The sequence below is a fragment of the Passer domesticus genome, chromosome 23 (genome assembly GCF_036417665.1).
Source record: "Passer domesticus isolate bPasDom1 chromosome 23, bPasDom1.hap1, whole genome shotgun sequence".
In the NCBI taxonomy this organism is placed as follows: domain Eukaryota; kingdom Metazoa; phylum Chordata; class Aves; order Passeriformes; family Passeridae; genus Passer; species Passer domesticus.
The window spans coordinates 3,562,901-3,581,017 of NC_087496.1; the positions used below are offsets into that span (position 1 = coordinate 3,562,901).

At 49.1% G+C, this 18,117-nt stretch overlaps 1 protein-coding gene across 2 annotated transcripts in view; it reads right to left on the minus strand.

The window, feature by feature from the left end:
* The window catches only part of LOC135285585 (opioid-binding protein/cell adhesion molecule homolog), a 293,621-nt gene that overhangs the window by 127,845 nt on the left and 147,659 nt on the right, over positions 1–18,117 (minus strand). The window lies entirely within an intron of this gene.

Genomic DNA, 18,117 nt, shown 5'->3' on the forward strand with positions numbered 1-18,117 from the left:
ACCAAGGGATGTAACACCAGGTGTGGTATAAAAACCAACAGCCCTGACCTCACAGCCCTCTTTCCCAACAAACACACCCAGGAAGCTCAGGAAGGAGTTTTTGCTGAGGGTAAAAAGGAAAGCTCAGTTCTGGCTTGAGGGATGTCCCAGCAATGCCATTCCTGATGTCCCCTCACCACAAGGGATGCTCTGTACAGCCAGGAATGTGTAACATCACCTAGACAGATCATGATAGGCCCTAATTTGATATGAAATACAGCCAAAATTCCTTCCTGTATCTGGAGGAAGTATCCAAGGAAGCTGAAGAGGGTCTCTGCCAAGAACTGTAGTACCAGGGCAAGGGGAATAGATCAAACTGACAGAGAGCAGGTTTGTCTTGGGATATTGGGAAGGAATTCTTCCCTGTGAGGGTGGTCAGGCCCTGACATGGGGTGTCCAGAGAAGCTGTGGCTGCCCCATCCCTGTTCAAGGTCACGTTGCTGGGGTTTGGATAATCCCATAACCAAGAAATCTCAAAATTAACAAAATCTCAAATTAACAAACCAAAACTACTACATAAAATTGGTGGTTTTTTCACCCAGAACCCAGTGCCAGGAAAGCCGAATTGTTCAACCCCTTGAAACAGTGGGAAGGAAGCGCATAGTAACAGTAATTATAAATGCATCTTAGACTAAACAAAGGGGTATTTTCCAAACACACACCTACACACGGGGAGGAGGAGGCTGCAATCTGCCCAGGCTTCAGTGTTGATTCAGAGGGGATCAGAGCGATCCAGGGAGAACCACGCCAAAATGGAGCAAGTTAAACACACTGCCTGACCAGAAAAATTGCCATTAGAAACACCAGCTTAGGAAACACAACTTTTTCCTCTTCCTTTGGGTGCCCACTGACACCACAGTGGCAGGTGACCAGTGGCAGCTTGGGCATGATGCTGCCATTCCCTGGAGCCCTGCATCCATGCTGCATCCTTGGAAACCAAAAACCTCCTCTCCTACAACCCAGAAGAGGCTCTTGAGGTGCTCTCAGCTGTTCCTGGGAGAGGCTGAATATTTCAAAGGTGTGCTGGGGCTGGGCTCCCAGGTGCAGGAAGGAGAGCACTCGTTTCTCTTCCAGCTATTGCCTTTGATGCTGACATTTTGCTCGGTGCATGATGAGCTTCCTCCCCCACTTCCCCTAGGAATGACACTGCTGTTATCTCCACTGCATCTAAAGCACACACAGACTCAGTTTAGGGACAGTTAATTTCCAATTCTTTCCAGATGGGTTGGAATAATATCCCCAGGTGGTAAATACATTATTAAGAAGGCAGTTTGGTGTGAAATTGGCTATTAAAATATAGATAAAGTTTAATATATTGAGCTCCTTGTCAGAAAAATCACTTTAGAGGGAGCTTATTATTTGTTTGATATTAAAAGAGTCACAGCTCCGCTCCAAGTGACAAATGGGGAGGGGGAGGAAATGCCACCAGTAATGAACAAAAGCTTTTTAACATTTAAATTTAGGTTTCCCCTCAAGGCCCCGCACTGTTGTGGGCACACTTGCCCGGCGGATCTATCCACAGGGGCCGGGAATTCCGGGATCCCTGTCCATCCCAAACCCTGATCCATCCACAGGGGCTGGGAATTCCGGCATCCCCGCCCATCCCAAACCCTGAGCAATGACACGGCAGAAACACACATTGCTCTCCTTTGGGGAATTTTAAACCAGGGCACTTCCCCTCCTTGCTCCATGATTCCGCACCCTCTGGGGCATTTAGGGACAGAAATCAAAATAGGAATAATTAAGAGGGGAATCCCACTTTATAATCAATCCAGTGGGATCACAAATCCCATGGCATGATGTGGGATGCTCTAATGAGGGTGACTCCCCTCTCACTGGAGTGTCCCATCACAGCTCCAAAAGGAAAAAGTTTTCCAGCAAAACTGAAATAAAGCTTTGGTATGAACTTCCCACGCAACTGGAGCAGCAGCATCCCTGCCTGGGTGGGATTCCTAGAGGATAATCATGCAAAACATCCCTGCTATGATACGGATTAATCAGAAGGAGGGAGACAAGCTGCATCTTCCCGCGGCTCCGCGCAGGGCTCGAGTTAGGTCTCCTATTACTAAGACTTCATTAGTTTTACAAAATATCCTACAGAACATTTTCTAGCGGGCTATGAAGAATCATAAATAATTAAAATTAAATTACACTTGTCAAGAAAATGAACGAACTGCTTCTCCACGATGCATTATCCTCCCGAGCTTATTCCTTTATTTTTAAATATCTCCCTTAAAATCTTTGCTGGTTTTTCCAGGGTTAGAACAATGTGCTCTTTGGACAAAAAAATGCCACCGACCTGATTTTTACCCCAATTAGCCACCAAGCAGAAGAAATGACAATTTAAATCAATGGTGCTGCAGCACATGTACCCACATTTGAAATTAACAGTGGTGTTAAAAGCATTATTAATCAGCATTATTATTAGCTGGCAATTAGCAAACTTCAATAATTGGCACTTATTAGATCTTCCACTTGATGAGAATTTACTGTCAGAAGCCTTTGAGGGGAAGCACAATAACAGTGGAAAACATCTTAACTAATTAATTAAGCCTTCCAACAGCTCCAGAATCCTTATAAATTAAAAAAAAAATAAAAAGGGAAAAAGGTATTTTGTCACTGCCAGAGTTTGTGTCAAGGCCCTTACCCTGAATTAAGAGATTACTCTGGGCTCCCAGACAGCACCTTCACACCACTGCCCCGTGCAGGAACTGGGCTCCTCTCTCACTTTCTTGTGCCTTTTAGTTGCAGTTATTTCTTCCTTTTTTTTTTTTTCTCCTTCCATTTGCCAGAACTACTTAAAAGTCCTTTCCACAAGGTCACACCCCCCAGGGGTGCACCGATCTCTCTGGGGATGGAGGAAGGTGAGGGAAGAGATCACCTTTTTTATCTCCCATTTCTGTTCTCTCCTTATGTTCTAAAGGTTTGGATATTTTATCAAGAGCCCTGCTCTGCTCCACGCAGCTGGGGCCTGGAGGAGGAGAAAGAGGAGAAAGAGGAGAAAGAGGAGAAAGAGGAGAAAGAGCTCTGTGAGCCTGGCTCAGCTGAACTTGGACCCATGCCTCAGTTTATCCCTTTACCACACAAATTCCCCTGTGATCACGCTTTGTTAACATCTGTAATGGGATTGGAGCTTCTGGGATGACAGGTGGGATAGCAGTGCAAAGCACTAATGAGTTAATCAATACCTAATTCCTTCAAAATGTGCAAAAACAATAAAAAATCCCTGAAAACATAATTTACCCAGGAAGCTTTATACACCCAGATTTACACCCCAGGGTTCCCCACACTGGTTCTGACACTTCATTGCCCAGAAGCTGCTTTTCATTTGGGGGCTCTTTGTTTTTTGGCTTTCTCCTATAACAAAAGAGGATGGCCCTGCAAGAAGCACTTTATATACTCCCAACACTTCATCCTGCTGCTGGAGAAGATGGAGAACATGTGGCAGGCAGTACTCTGGATATGGAAGGGGAGAGCTACACATGGAGTGCTGTCCCATGGAGAAAGGTGGGGTACAGCAGTAGTTACCTCTGTTCAATTGCACACTGCACCACAGACAGCAGAGAGACAGACCCCAGGGAGATTCAAATCCCCCAATAATTGCCCAAGCCTGAGTAGGACAAGCTGGTGGTGATGGTGTACTGGGGTTCCTTTTTCATCCAAAGGGCGCTGAGAGCACATCCCTTTTGAAGGATGCCCGCAAGGCTTTGGAGAGGAAGATCCAGATCTCATTTACAGTCTCTTCCACACTGCACTGATTAGCCAAGCACCAGCCCAGAGCTGCAGCTGCTTCTCCAAAGAAAACTCCCACCCCTCTGTGCCATCTCCTCCTCGCTTCTCTTCCCTGGCAATCCCTGGCCCTCCCACTCAGCCCAGCGCCTCCACCCCCCTCTGCCCGCACCGGTGGAGTCTGCAGCAAATGCCTCTGCTAGTGGAGGAGGAGGAGGAGGAGGAGAGGAAGATCAAGGTTGCTGCTGCTCCCTTCAAAGAAGGCCTGGAGAAGTTTGGCGGAGAGGCGGGGCTGCCTGCAGGCTTCCCCAGAACATCTTATTAGAGTCACTTTCACACATCACTTGAAAGCCGCCTGACAACGTCCTTCCTTTAACAAAGCAAATATTGTATAAATTAATAGCCCTTCAGGGAAAGACAGAGCCAAGAACTTCCCATGGCAGGCCCGACAGCCACTTTCCACAGCCTGCTCTTGGGGAGGTGACATGAGGACACATGAGCAGAGGTCCCTGGAAGCCAGGTACACCTCAAAACCTCCACGGAGGAGGCTGCAGAAAGCAAAACACGCCCTGAATCCTGATTGCTCTCAGCTGCTGCATTCCTGAGGCAAGCCCAAGGGTCTCTCTTGTATCCCCATCAATATTTCAGTTCACATGTCTGTAATTTATGAAGGTAAAGTGACGCTTCTGCGAAAGCCATCGCGTGTTCGCAGCTCTGCCACCTGCAAACCCAAGGGCTGCTCCCACTCGTTGCAACTCGCAGGTGCAGAAGGACTGCAGAGAGGAGATAGGCTGTGGGCTTTGTTCAGAAAAACCAGGAGACTCCTGGATTTGAAAGGCAGTGGAAGTGCTATCCAACACGGTCTCCTCCACCTGCCACTCATTCCTGCTGTGTTCGGCTCCCAGGGTGCAGAGAGGAGGATGCTGGGCTGGGATGCCAGGCAGGAGAGCTGCTAAGAATGACAGGGGGTGGTTTGGTGTTAAGATGGAGCTTGAAATTCTCCTAGAGAGGCTCACACGTGGCTCTGCATGGACTTTTGGTTGTGGGACCCTCGGCCATGAAGTACCTTGGCTTTCCTGCACCAGCCTGGGAAGCTGCACACAGCACATTCCACCTCTTTCCTACAGGACTCCTAAAAAACACATCCCCCACTGTCCTCAGCTTCTTGTCTTAGAGAGAAGGTTCTGGCAACCAGTCTCATAGGATTGTAGAGTCATGGAATGGTTTGGGTTGGGAGGGACATTAAATATCATCTAAATCAACCTCCTGCCATGGGCAGGGACACCTTCCATTAGAGCAGTTGCTCCAAGCCCTGCCCAACCTGGCCTTGGACAATTCCAGGGGTGGGACAACCACAACTTCTCTGGGCAACCTGTTCCTTGTCCAAACCCCCATGGAAAGATCCAAGAGCAGACAGAGTTATCTGCACCCCACCCAGCCACTTCCCCACTGCATCAGCCTCCCAGCGGCTCAGCCCTCAAGGTCTTTGCACAGTGCTCCTAAAAATATCCACGGAGCTTGCTGCTGGTTTTCTCCCTTCCCTCTCTTTGCTGCTATTCCCTTTCATCATGTTTAAAACCCCTGAGCTCCCACCTCCATCCATCCCTGCCTCTGCGCTGCCCCTCGCCAGCGCCCTGCAGTTGATTTAACCTCTGTTATCTCTGTGATTAGCCCCGCCATGGAGCAGATAGTTGGCTCTTATCAGCCATTAAAGAGCCAAAGAACGCTGTTACCAGTTTTTTATCTGCAAAACGCACACAAAGCCCCGCTGATTATTCTATTAATTTGTTAATGAACCTGTCTTGCCAGACAGACTCTCAGCGCCTTTCGAAGTAGGGGTAGGGAATTTTAATCTTCCTAGGGGTTCAGGCCCTGGGCTCACAAGGTTTTTCAGCTCCAAACTTCTGTAGGATCTGAAACAAAAAGTTATCAGCTGCCAAGCACATCAGTGAGGGTTCAGAAATTGCTCCTGAGTGGTGCTGTTGTGCAGTACAGAGCAGGAGCAGCTCTGACAGCGAGCACCAAGGCCTGGCTTTCTGCTGGGTCCCTTCCACAGCAGAACCCACCCCATCGCTGAGCTGAACCAACCTGGAGAAGATGTTGGGTTCCAGCACCTTGAGCCTGACCTTGAGGAGTGCCAAGCACCCAGAGTAGCCCAAAATCCTCAATTTCCCAGTCAAGAGTCCCACAGAGAGCCTGCACTGTCAAGATGGTCCACCTTGGGCCTGTTTGTACGAAAGATAGCGCCAGGACCCAACAGCACAAAGGGAGGAAAATCAAAGCCACTGCTCTGGACCTCAGTTTGGACATGTGGAAGAATTTCTTCACTGCAAGGATTGTCAGGTATTGGAATGGGCTGCCCAAAGAGGTGGTGGAGTCACCATCCCTGGAGGTGCTCAAGAAATGGCTGGATGTGGCATGCAGTGCTCTGGTCTGGTTGACAAGGTAGGGATCAGTCACAGGCTGGACTCGATGATCTTGGAAGTCTTTTCCAACCTAAATTCTGTGATTTTATGACCTGGCAAGCAAGGTCTGCTTCCTGCCAAGGACGGTTCAAAATCTTCCAGCAGACTCAGAAATAATGAGATATTAAAAATAACATATTTGAGGCTGCTTTTGTCGACCCTCTGAGCCGCTGAGATTTGCAGGTGCACGCTCCCTTTCTCTGCAGAAGCCTTCCCACAGCACCTTAATGCCTCCCAATCTTTAATATATTTACTCTTGCAACCCCCCTGTGCAGAAATGGTGATATTACAACTGCAGAGAGACTTAGATGACACAGAGAGACAGTAGCAAAATGAGAGGTTCAGCCTAAATCACCTGAATCCTGAGCTGGTGCTGTAACCACCAGCCTACACTTCCTCCCTCAGAGCTGCTTGTGGCCAGAGCTGCTTCGAGCTGGGGAAGGGATGAAGAAAACATCCCAACAACCAGAAAACCATGGTGGGCCTGTCAGGATTGGGCTACATTCCTGCCTTGCAGCACACATTTGTCTCCTTGGCCCACCTCCGCCTGAACATAAAAACCCAACCCCAGCTGCTTTCCAGTTATTTTTGGGCAAGGTTAGCTGGATGCTTAAGTACTTCTAAAGCTGCCAATTGCACAACAAATTAAATGCATAACCCTGGAGCACTCAGAGGATGAATACATTAAGGACAAAAGAAACATGTCATCACACCCACACGCAGCTTTGTTTACTCTGCATTCATACATGACTCTGTTGTCACCTCCATCCCTGACTCCTAATGATAAAAGACAAAAGGCAGAGAATTCCTGCTCAAACCCCCAAAGTCTCCATCTGATAGGCACAAATGCAATTTGTCTCCAAGCCTCCCGAGGCCCCTGGTCGAAGGGAGATGAATACAGAAAGAGCTGTGGGTAGGACCCAGCCCAAGACCTGCCACAGAGCCCAGAGTACAAGCCAAGCTCAGCCATTGCTGCCCTATCCAAAAATTTGGGACCAGGCTTCCTGGACAAGCTCAGACATTTACATATCTGGAAGCAAACGATTTCCCATGGACATTCACGAGCTGCTATTGTTCCTGTAGGAGCCCTCCCTGTTTATCATGCTGTGTATTTTGTATTCATGCTTCTGGCTTTCAGCTGTGCTCTCCAAATCAGCCCTCCTGTTTTCATGCTGAACCCGGGCTTGATGTAAAAACCAGAACTGTTACTACACCATCAAAGCCACATCACCTTTGTTAGATCCACCACTCAGAGCCTCCTCTTCGTTCATCCTCGTCTCCTCTGAAATGAGTCACCTCATTTAGAGTACACATTTTGATGCCTCACCCCAAGTTTCCTCTGATACATCCCCAATTTGAGAGCAGATTCGAAGTGTCTTTCAACCAAAGCATTTAAAAACCAAAGCATCCCCAGCACCTGGCAGGGCACGGAGCAGCTGGGCCTGCAGGTCTGCTCCATCTGCTGCTGGCAGCGGCTTTCCAGGTCAAAGCACATTTGCACAGAGCAGAGACAAGTCATGCTGTAAGGAGGCCAGAGGAGCTCTGCATTAATGCTCCTGAGCATAAAACCACAGGGTCCATGGCTGAAAGGAAACGGGGATGTGTGGGAGACAGGCAACTCTTGAAATGGACAAAAATACCCATTTTGCACCCAAACATGGACTTCCACCTCAGGGATCCTCAGGAAATAGCCTGGGGAGGTCCAACAAGGAGATAACACTGTGGGAGGACCAAGCCCCACACAGTCCATGGGACAGGATATTTATCCTTGACTGTCTCAAATCCTCATACCAAACAATGGACTTTGAACCCTTCCATAAAGGAAAGGCTACAGGAATGCCTGCTTGCCATGCTTTTGTTTTAGTTTTGGAGATTGATTTAACAAGAAATTCACTGGGAAAAAAAAAGCATCCTTCGACTAAAAGTTTTTACTACCTGAGAGCCCGTTTACAGCACTCCTTGCCACACATTTTGCATTTTTTCCCCTCACCACTACAAGGTAACACTCAACACACAAAGACAAACCCATCTGTGCAGTTTTCAGCCTGGTGTTTTCCTACAGCTGAGCATAACTTGGTGTCAGCTCCTGTCAATGGTTCTAAGCAATAAATATCAGCAACAGCACAGGAAAGGGAGCTGAGATGGAATACACTGGGGGAAAATAATCTGGGAAGGGGTTATTTTTCCTTCTACAGTCTGGTAAAGGGAACTAAACCTCCAAATCCAAGCCTTGTGTTATTGCACAGCCTGCTCTTCCTCAGAGCATCATCCAGGCATCTTCACCCCAAAGGACTTCTCAGAGCCTGGGATCCTCCCAACAGGCACTGTCATCTTCCTTCCTGCCTGCACCTTTCTGTCTAACCAGTGCTTGGTATTTGAGTCTAAAGGTTAATTAAGTGTGGCTGCAAGAATGAAAGGCCACAATCAATTACCGGGCCTGCTTGTCCATTTGAGTCAATTTTTAATCATGGTGATTTGGTATTTTGGGAGGCGTGGGGTGAGGAGAAGGGCGAAATTCTCTTTCTTTCCTCTCTTTTTGAAAGGTATTTATTGAAGCTGGATAATTCCCCTGTCTCCAGGCAGACAGCACGCCTTCCCCTGGCACCTGCCAACTTCTCTTGCCTTCCTTTTGTTTCTGCAGCTCTCCAGAAGAAGGGAGCAGAGATGGGGGAACACAAGAAAAACAGGATTCCATGTATTCCCATCACAACTTTCCAGACCTGCCCCCCCAGGTTTTTCCTGTCCTGAGGCTGGAGAGACTGGGAATGGACCCTGCACACTCAGCTAGGGCAGCACTTACACACGTGCCCTCAGACCCTCATCTCCACAGCTCTTTGAACTCTGCCCAAAACTTGTTTGCCCCAAGACATGCACTTCCAGAAGTCATGGGGTCACCCATCTACGTTCTCACCTGGACAAAAGCTCCTCCAGCCTTCCCCAGGCAGCATTCCAGGTGTACCCTGCTCATACTCACACCATAAGCACAAAAACCTTCCAAATCTGAGCCACCTACACCCCCAAAACACTCACTGCCACCACGCCAGCACTCACCCCTTCACACACAGCCACCACCCCAAACACAACACACTCTCCCACCCCCAAACAGCTCCTTCTGCCTGTTGAAATAATTAACTATTTAAAATTCAACCAGTGCTAATCACAGCAGCCCGGGCTGTGTTCTCATTACCCGGGATCAATTCCTGTTTAATATTCACCTCCAGGGGCAGATGTGGCTGGAACAAGTTGCCGATTTCTCTGTGCTACGCCAAAGCTAATGAGTGGCTCCTGCTATTGTAGTACAGTCACTCTCCTGTAATCAGTCAAAATAACAAGCAGCAGCACCTTCCAGGGACGCAAAGTCTTCTACATAAATATACACAGACAGTCAGCCACGCCAATGGACTTCAAATCTCCATGAGCTATGGCCAAGGCACAGCCCTTTCCCCAGCCCCTGGCTCGGGAAGCAGCTCCTGCCTTTACAAGGCATCACAGTCATTTACAAGAGCCTGTGCACATCTGGAAGCTCCTCTGGCTTCAGAGTGGGCACAGCTGTCCCTGCATCCTGCACACACACCTAGCACAGATGTGCTCCCTGTCTCTCTCTACCTCCAACAAATGAATTTGCCCACCAGGAGAATGATCTGCAAAGTCATTCCTGAGGAATTCCATGTGTTGTACATCACACACAGTAACTCTCAGCCCTGAGAGTCACCCTGCCCTTCAAACCTTCATCCATGGAAGAAAACAGAGCTCCAACAAGGTAATAGCAGGGAGAACCCACCCCACCTGCTCCCTCTGAGGCATTCACTAATAGACCTTGCATGGGATGTGACTCGTTTCCATCTCCCTCCTCTCCCACATGAGTGAAAAATGGAGATATCTGATGGAAATATCTGCTGTTCCTGTAGCTTCTGTAAGCACTGGGGGAAAGCCAGCCCCATTCCTCTGGGAAAAGCAGCCTAATGCATAGGGTTAGGGAAGCCAGCCCCATTCCTCTGGGAGAAGCAGCCTGAACACATGGGGCTGGTGGAACCATCATCAAATACCAGCACAAGCAGGATGACTGACCTCACTCCCGGGGATGGGAATTAGCACAAAGAAAAGTCTTCCTAAAGGGTGGCCCTGATTAAAAGGATTCAATGGTGAGTCACAAGGAGCACAAAGGACGAGAGAGTGGATCTTAGGAGGGCTGTAAACATGTCACCCCCACATCAGCTGGCTCGTCCGTGTAGAGGTGCCAGGGGCACATCACCCAGGGATGCTCGGGAGAAGCGAGCGTCAATTCTCATCAGCCTTTGAGCGGACAGGTCACAGGACAGCAGGAAAATGGGAGCTGGCAGGAAGCTTCATCAAATGTCCAAACAGGCCAATTTTTTTTTTCCTTAGCAGCAATTAAGGGCAGAAGATTAAACCAGAACATTCACAGCAAGCAGTTATCACCCTGGCAGGTGGCAGGGACCTGTCCCCAGCCGGCACTGCTGGATGGGAGGGATCTTGGCCTTGGGAAAACCTCCAGAGGGAGAGGGAGAAATGCCCACCAGCTCTGCCCATCTCCAGCCATGGCACTACTGATGGAGCAAAGAGAAATAATCTCCCTCGTGCATGCCCATCCCAACAGCTCACAGAGAGGAGGAGGAAAGCCACAGACGTCTCAAGGCACTTTGCTTGCTGAAAATCAATAACTGGTATTAAAAAATGGATCCAGTTCCCATTGGAACAGACTGCTCAGGGCTCTGCCATAATTCTGCAGAACAGTCAATATTTACTGTAAGTGTCTCAAATAAAGCCTGAGCTTCGATTTAGTGAGATCGTTATTGTGCGTTAATAACATGCCAATTGATTATTAAACATATTTACCCAGGGTATGAAAAATAGGCTACAAGGGAAAGGGCATCTGATGCAGGAACATGATGTTAACTGAGGAACCTAATTGTGCAGAGCTGCATTAGCCAAATTATCTTTCTGTCGTTAGGAAACGCTTTATAAAGGCATTAAAATGCTACGGATAGAGGAATGATACATGAACATTCCAAGGAGCTGGGCAAGAGGACAAATTGCATCCCATCAACGTGTCCACTTCTCCCTCTGCATGATGGTCCTCCACAAAAAATGGAGGGAAAAGGCTGGGAGAAAACCACAAACTTTATGGATAACCCCAATGCCATCTACTCCAAGCTCCTGGATCCCATGTCCCCGCTGTCAGAGCGCCCGCGAGAGCTTCACAGGGTTCAAAGTGACACATGGCTGCTGCTGAACAAGGCTTTGTGCTGTCTGAGGATTTTCACAGCGCGCCCACAAATGTCACTTCAAGCAACACTTGTGGTTCGGCAGTCAATTCTCACTTTGAAAATACAGGGAAAAGTCAGTTTCTGTGTGTTTTGCTCCTGAATCCTACTCCTCCTGCTGAAAACCTCACATAACCGACGGGGCTTGCTTTTTTTCCTTGTCCTTTTTCCACAAGTTCTTGATGAAATGTAAATTATTCTCAACTTTGATCTTTATGTTTCCTGGCTCTTTCTGATTATATTTCTTCCTTAACAACTTGACTCGAGCTTTCTTCAGCAGTAAAGGCTTTGCACTCCCATCTGCACTGCACAAATTACTGAGCAGCCCAGTGCAATAGCTCAGAACAGGCCACTCTCTTCCCTAGCAATAGAAATTATTTCCATTTGGAGCAATATATCCTCCTGCACGATGGACTGCTGCTCACCAGGCATTCAGATTTTGTTCATCTTATGCCGCAGGGCAATTTTGAATGCACCAAGCCCAGGTTGCTCAGCCACGGGATGCTGATCAAACTGGTGTTAGAAACAGGGTTCTCCTGAGCAAAAGGAGGATTGGGATGTGCAGTCTCCCACCTGTGCTGAAGCCTGCAGATGTTTCAGTGGCAGGACTTTGTTTGGAGCTACCCAAGGAGGAGGTGCAGCACTGGGAACCTGCAGAGCTGGGCTTTGCACTCCCTGCACATAACACTCCTCTGGCTCCAAGCTGAGTACACTCATTATGTTTGGGCTACTGGGCACATTTTACATACAGCTGATAATAAAAAAAAGAAAAGCACAGAGATCTGAAGCCTGACTATTTTACAATATTTTTTAAAAAATAAGAAAAGGGGGAATTAAAATTCAGTTCAGAGCCAAAGCACATGATGCTTTCCAAGAGGGAGCACTGCAGGACCCACACCCTGCCTGCTGCACCCCTGTCTGCTCAGCCTCAGCACAAACACCGGCACTCTGCATACCTGGGTTTGATCCTGGTCTCCAGGCAGCAAAGGAAGGCTGGATAATTCATGTGTTCTCAGAGGCAGTGAGAGAAGAAAGGTATAACTTGCCTTTAGGCTTCCCACCCCTCCTCCCGAGATGCTCCTGGCTGGTGCAGCTGCCAAGACTTTCTACTTTCAGCTCAAAAAATTTGATTCTCAATGTCCTTTGTAGGGGGCATCTCCCAGGGATCCCACTGCCAGCTCCTCCCAGTGCACTGAGCCCCACCACACTGACAGAACCACCTCCTCAGCCCCTTGTGCTTTCCAGCTCTCTCTTAAGCTAAAACCGCGAATCCTGGAAGTCCTCAGTGCTCTGTCAGCACCTTTCATCAGAGGATTTCAGAGCATTTTCCAGACATGAACAGAACAAGCCTCCCTGCTCCCCTAGGAGGAGCGTAAGTAAGATTAAGATTAATCCCAGTTCTGGAAATGAAGGCCTGAGAGGTGAGGAGAGGGAAAATAAAATAAAAGCAATGCAAGAAATCACAGTGGGTCCTCAGCACCTTCGATTTACCATCCACTGCTTGAACTGAGATGCCCAGACCTTGAAACACAGCCATGAATCCCAGCTGGGGATCCAACCCTGGGCTGAACAGAGACCTCAACCCTCCTGCTCCCCTGAGCCCATCAGCTCCCCTCCAGCATTATTCCATCCCTGCTTCCCTGTCCTCCAGAGAGCCTCAGGAGCGACACAGCCATGACAAGCTCCCCAGAGATGCATGGACCTGTTTGCAGAATATGACTTTTTGTTGCAGTGTTTGATGGAGAGGGAAGGTTTCCCCTGGAAGCGACGGCTCTGCGGCAGCCACCGCCAGTGCCGGAGGGAAGGTGACGGATAGGGTGGCGGATGGCTCTCCGTTACCTCTGCTGTCTGCCTGAGTGCTGCTGGAATGAAGATAATCTATGAGCAGCAGCGAGCATCAGCACCGCTCGCTCCCCTGTATAAATCAGGAGGGCGAAGCAGTATTGAAGGCAACGCTCCCGAGCCTTCCTCCTGCCTGCCCGCAGCATTATCCATCTGCTGCTGAAGGTCAAAGAAGCCTCCAAGAACAGGATAATCACTACAGAGGAGAGGGTTACACTCCATCACTGGCAGGGTGGAGGCAGGACGAGCATGGGAAGGGTGCAGGTATCCTGCCTTGCTGCTCTCCCTTCTTCCCACCTGCATATGAATCCATCCCTGCTTCCACCTGGGCTGAACCTGGCTGTCGGCCTGCTGGAGCATCAGGAGGTTCTTGGCAGTGCTGCCTGCAAGGGCTGGGTGGGCTTATCAGCTTTTCACTGCACCCCTGTCTTCATGTGAAGCCCTTGGCCTGGAGGAACAGAAATGGTTTCACACCTCTTTTAAAGAGAGTTTCCAGCAGTGAGACAACTCAGGGCACAGGGCCAACTATGGGAAACTTGGCTAGTCAGGCAAGAAGAAAAGATGAGTTAGGCATTAGAGGACACACTTCTGAAACCCTAAGGAAGAGCTCTGGCAGCAGGAAGCATCACTACTGATGTCTCTAGGAACACCATCCCCACGTGCATGGAGGGACACTCCCAGCTGGGCAGAGGATGAAGCCCAAGCCAAGCAGATCGAGGATATCTTGCACTGCCAGGCTTGGAGGCTGTGATTTATCAGCCCTGTTGACATGGTCAATAACCTCATCCCTCTTTTTGACACAGCTGTGATGGAAGAGGAGGTCGGAGGGTGTTCAACAGACCCTGAGGTGTGACTGATGGTCAGGAAGAACCAGACTCCCCCCAGGTGCCTGCCCTAAGGAGAGGCTGGCCCTCATCCACCATAAAGGTCCTTCCCTCCTTGAGCTTGGCAATGGCTTTAATTTATCTGTGAACAACTTAATTATAGTCAGCGCCTGAAACAAGCCAAGCAAATCATTGAATCTGCCCCAGATCCTTCTGTCCTCCCTCCATCTCAGCCACTGCCCAAAGCACCCCATCAATGTGTCCACTTCCCCCTGCACTCAGTATTTCCTACACAAGAGCCACCAATTCCTTACTTGTTTCCTTCTGTGCCATTTTGCAGAGCTGCTCCTGCCCACCTGGCAGAGGAGTGTATGCAAAAACCAGCCCTATCCCCAGTTTTGGGACACAGTTCTCTCTCCCAGGCAGTTCAAGGGTGCTCTTTTTAGCACACTGGGGTTGTAAAATCCCCACCATAAGGAGAAGCAGGATGGCCTTAGGAAATCCAGGCTTGGTACTTGTGGCATTTGTCTCTGCCAGTCAACAGCCATAATTGGTCCCCGCTTTAGGGAGGGAAAAGAAATAACCTACCTCCAAAAACACCTCTCCAATCAATAAGAATTTGTCCTTTGCATCTGTGGCACGGTGGCTGGGGGCTCCCTGGGGCTGCTGCCAGCCTATTTTTCTTTCCTTTCCCTGGCCTATCGTTTAAGCCTGGTGCTGAGCTTCACCTCTGGACCCTCTCTCTCCCCTAAGCCGATCAATAACTAACCCTCTGCTAATGACCTTTCCATCCCTCTGGAGGAGCAGATCCGTCAGAGAGCAGGGACGAGCCAGGAGCTTGCTCATCCCTTCTTGGACAGTGACTAATTGCTGCCATTAGATGCAGAATTACAGACAAAGAATGAAGGCAGGGAAATGACTGACCCTATGTTTAATGCAACCGTTGTCCGAGTGTCCATCCCTGCCGCAGTGCTGGGGGAATTGAAATGCAGCAGGGAGGCCAAAGTCCTCTCATGGCCATCCCTGGGCCAGCTGGGCTGCCTGATTGCACTCCCAAGCCAGACCAGTTATTCCTTACCAGCAGAAAACATGTTGCTGCAATCAGCAAAGTTTCCCTTCCCAAAAACATGACCGCTCTCACTCAGACTGAGTATCTCAGACTGGTTAAAAATCTCCTGCAGAGCACCAGTGGGCATTCCTCTCCTCCTCAGACTCATTTTGAAGAACTCCAGAACAACTCAGAGCATGGGCAATATTTTTCCCCTGTAGCTGAGCTGCTTGTTTAATCACCAAGAGGCACTTTGAAGGGAATGCAGAAAAATTCCTCCCTGTGAGGGTGGGGAGTCCTAGCACAGATTCCCCAGAGTGTTGCCCAGGAAGTGTTCAAGGCCAGGGCAGATGGAGCTCAGAGCAACCTGGGATAGTGAAAAGTGACCCTGCCCATGGCAGGGGCTGGAATGAGACGAGCTTTAAGGTCCCCTCCAACCCAAACCAGTCTGGGAATCTACTAAAATGCAAAAAACATCATTCCACACTAAAAAAAATAATTAAATGAATACCTACAACTGCTTCAACCATCCCCTCTCCACAACACAGCTGCTCTCCAGCCTCTCTGAGCCCAGACACAGCCCAGCCCAGATCTGACACCAGCAACACAGCCGGGATGGGCACACAGCTCCACTGTGACCAGTGACACTGGTACAGGGCTGCTGGAACCTGGGACACACCAAGGGCAAACAGGCAGATGCTTTTGATTTGTACACAGAGAAAACTGGCTTGGAAAGTCACTGGAAGAGCAGAGAAAAGCAATTCCCAGCAGTGTGGAAAGCAGAGAGAGCTTTTTATTGCTGCTGTCGTCACCACTGCTGTTTTCCTCCCTGCAAACCCCAGGCCAGACCATCCCTTTTTGTAAAGCAAGCCTCTGATATGGAAAATTTCAGCAGCTTTCAGCGCACAGCTGAAGCAACATACTCCCATCTCAGCTTGGCCTGCCTGTCTTTATGCATCTGATTGAGCCTGAAGATCTGCACCTCTGCCAGTTGCAGCTTTGCTTTAGACTCCGAGTCAAGTTTCTGTGTGCTGGGCTCTTTTGTGGGGGATTTCTAAGCCCTGAACTGCCAAGCACGGAATGAAACAGTCAACGCAATTATTCTGCGCTGGATCAAGCCCAGGCGAAAAGCAGCAGGCACCTTTCTGCCTGCTCCTCGTGAATTTAGACCATGAATTTACAGAGGAATCAGTGCAAATTGTACAGCTGAGCAACAGGATTCTATTCAGCTCAAAGAGGGTTGGTAAAACACTGATGGCAGCAGCTCTGCCTGGTTTTTTGTACCTCAGATGAGCAGGTGTGGAGGTGCTGGACCGATGCCTGGCACGACCCCTTGATCCAAAAAAATCCCTCTGGGCTCCTTGGGCTCAGCCTCCTGTGGGACCATGACCACCAGAGCAGCCACCACAATGTCCCAACACGGCTGCACCTTGGGGCTGGCAGTCACAAAGAAGTTTGTGTCCCTGGCAGACCACAAGAGGAGCTTCACTCAGGATTTGCTTTTGCAGTCCGGAGCGGATGGCTCTCATGTCTTTGTTAGGATAAGAAATGAGTGGTCATCGGAGTCAAAGCAATTAAGAAGAGCGATTACCATAACACGGCGCATCCTTCTTCCCTGCCTGCTGTCTTGCTTAATTTCACAACTCGGTGCCTTTCCTGGGAAAGCTCAAGTGGAGATTTTAACCCACCAAGGAGGTTTTTCCCCCATCTCCTCTGCAGCTTCCACCCCTCACTTCTCTCCCTGCCTCCCTCACCCCTCTGCCAGCCACATTTGAACCACAGCACAGGATGATTTACCAAATAAAAAAGTCTTTAGCACCAAATCTTTTCTCTGGTGCAGTAAATATTCCTCAGTACCTCCCCTCCTGCACTGCCAGCCCTATTCCACATGTGGCTCTGTGGCACCTCTCCTGCCTCAGGCCCTGTTCTAACAAGGCAGAAAGAAGCAAGACAGCGAAGGGCCATATTTTGGGCTTTTCTTTTTTTTTCCCCAAAGCCATTTCAAGTGTCCCTTGTGGGAGAACAATGCAGGAGACATTTTCTAAATATACACACCCGTATCTTTCTCAGGAGCGATATCATCGGCTGCAGACAGAGACAGGAGGTACAATTGCTGAGACAAAGAGAGATTAGACAGGGAAAGAGCAGAGAAAAATGTGTATTTAAAGTGTGATTGATCTAGAAAGACTTCCAAGTGCCTTGTGAGTAGAGTAGAACTTTGCAGCATCATGCTCTGAAGTGCACCCACTCCAAGCTCACGTTTTTCAGTGGAATATTAAACTGCCAAAAATCCAAGTTAAAATTCCCATGGGTAGGATAAGCAAAGTGCCAGACTTCCTTGTGGCCACTCACCTTTCTCCAGCAGATCACAAAAACAGGATCCATTCCCTGCACCCAGCAATACAAACCATAGCACCAGGATGAGCATCCCCATCCTTCACCCTCTGTACCACACAGCCCAGGAACTGTTTTCCCAGGGACAGAGCAAATATTCCCAGCAAACACAGCTCATGGGGAGTCCAGGAGCTCCACAGACTCACAGCTACATATCTACAAACCAGCAATTTCATCTCAAAGGCAGATACAGCCTTGTTTGGGAGCTCTTTGGCACAGATCAGAGGACAGTGTGGCACAAGGGACAGGAATGTCCCCAGCAGTAGCGTTGGTCTCTGCCCTCCTTCTTCTCCCAGGAGCTGATCCTGGTGGATGGCTGATCCAAAGAGAAGGATGCTGAAGTGAAGCCATGCCTCTCTATCCCGGGAAGCCTGAACTGCTTCCCTCCCACTACTCCATTGCTATTCACTCACACACAGCGAGGTTTATGCTCTGCTTGATTGGCACACACTTAATTAACATTAATGGAGCACTCACATCACGATCCAGGA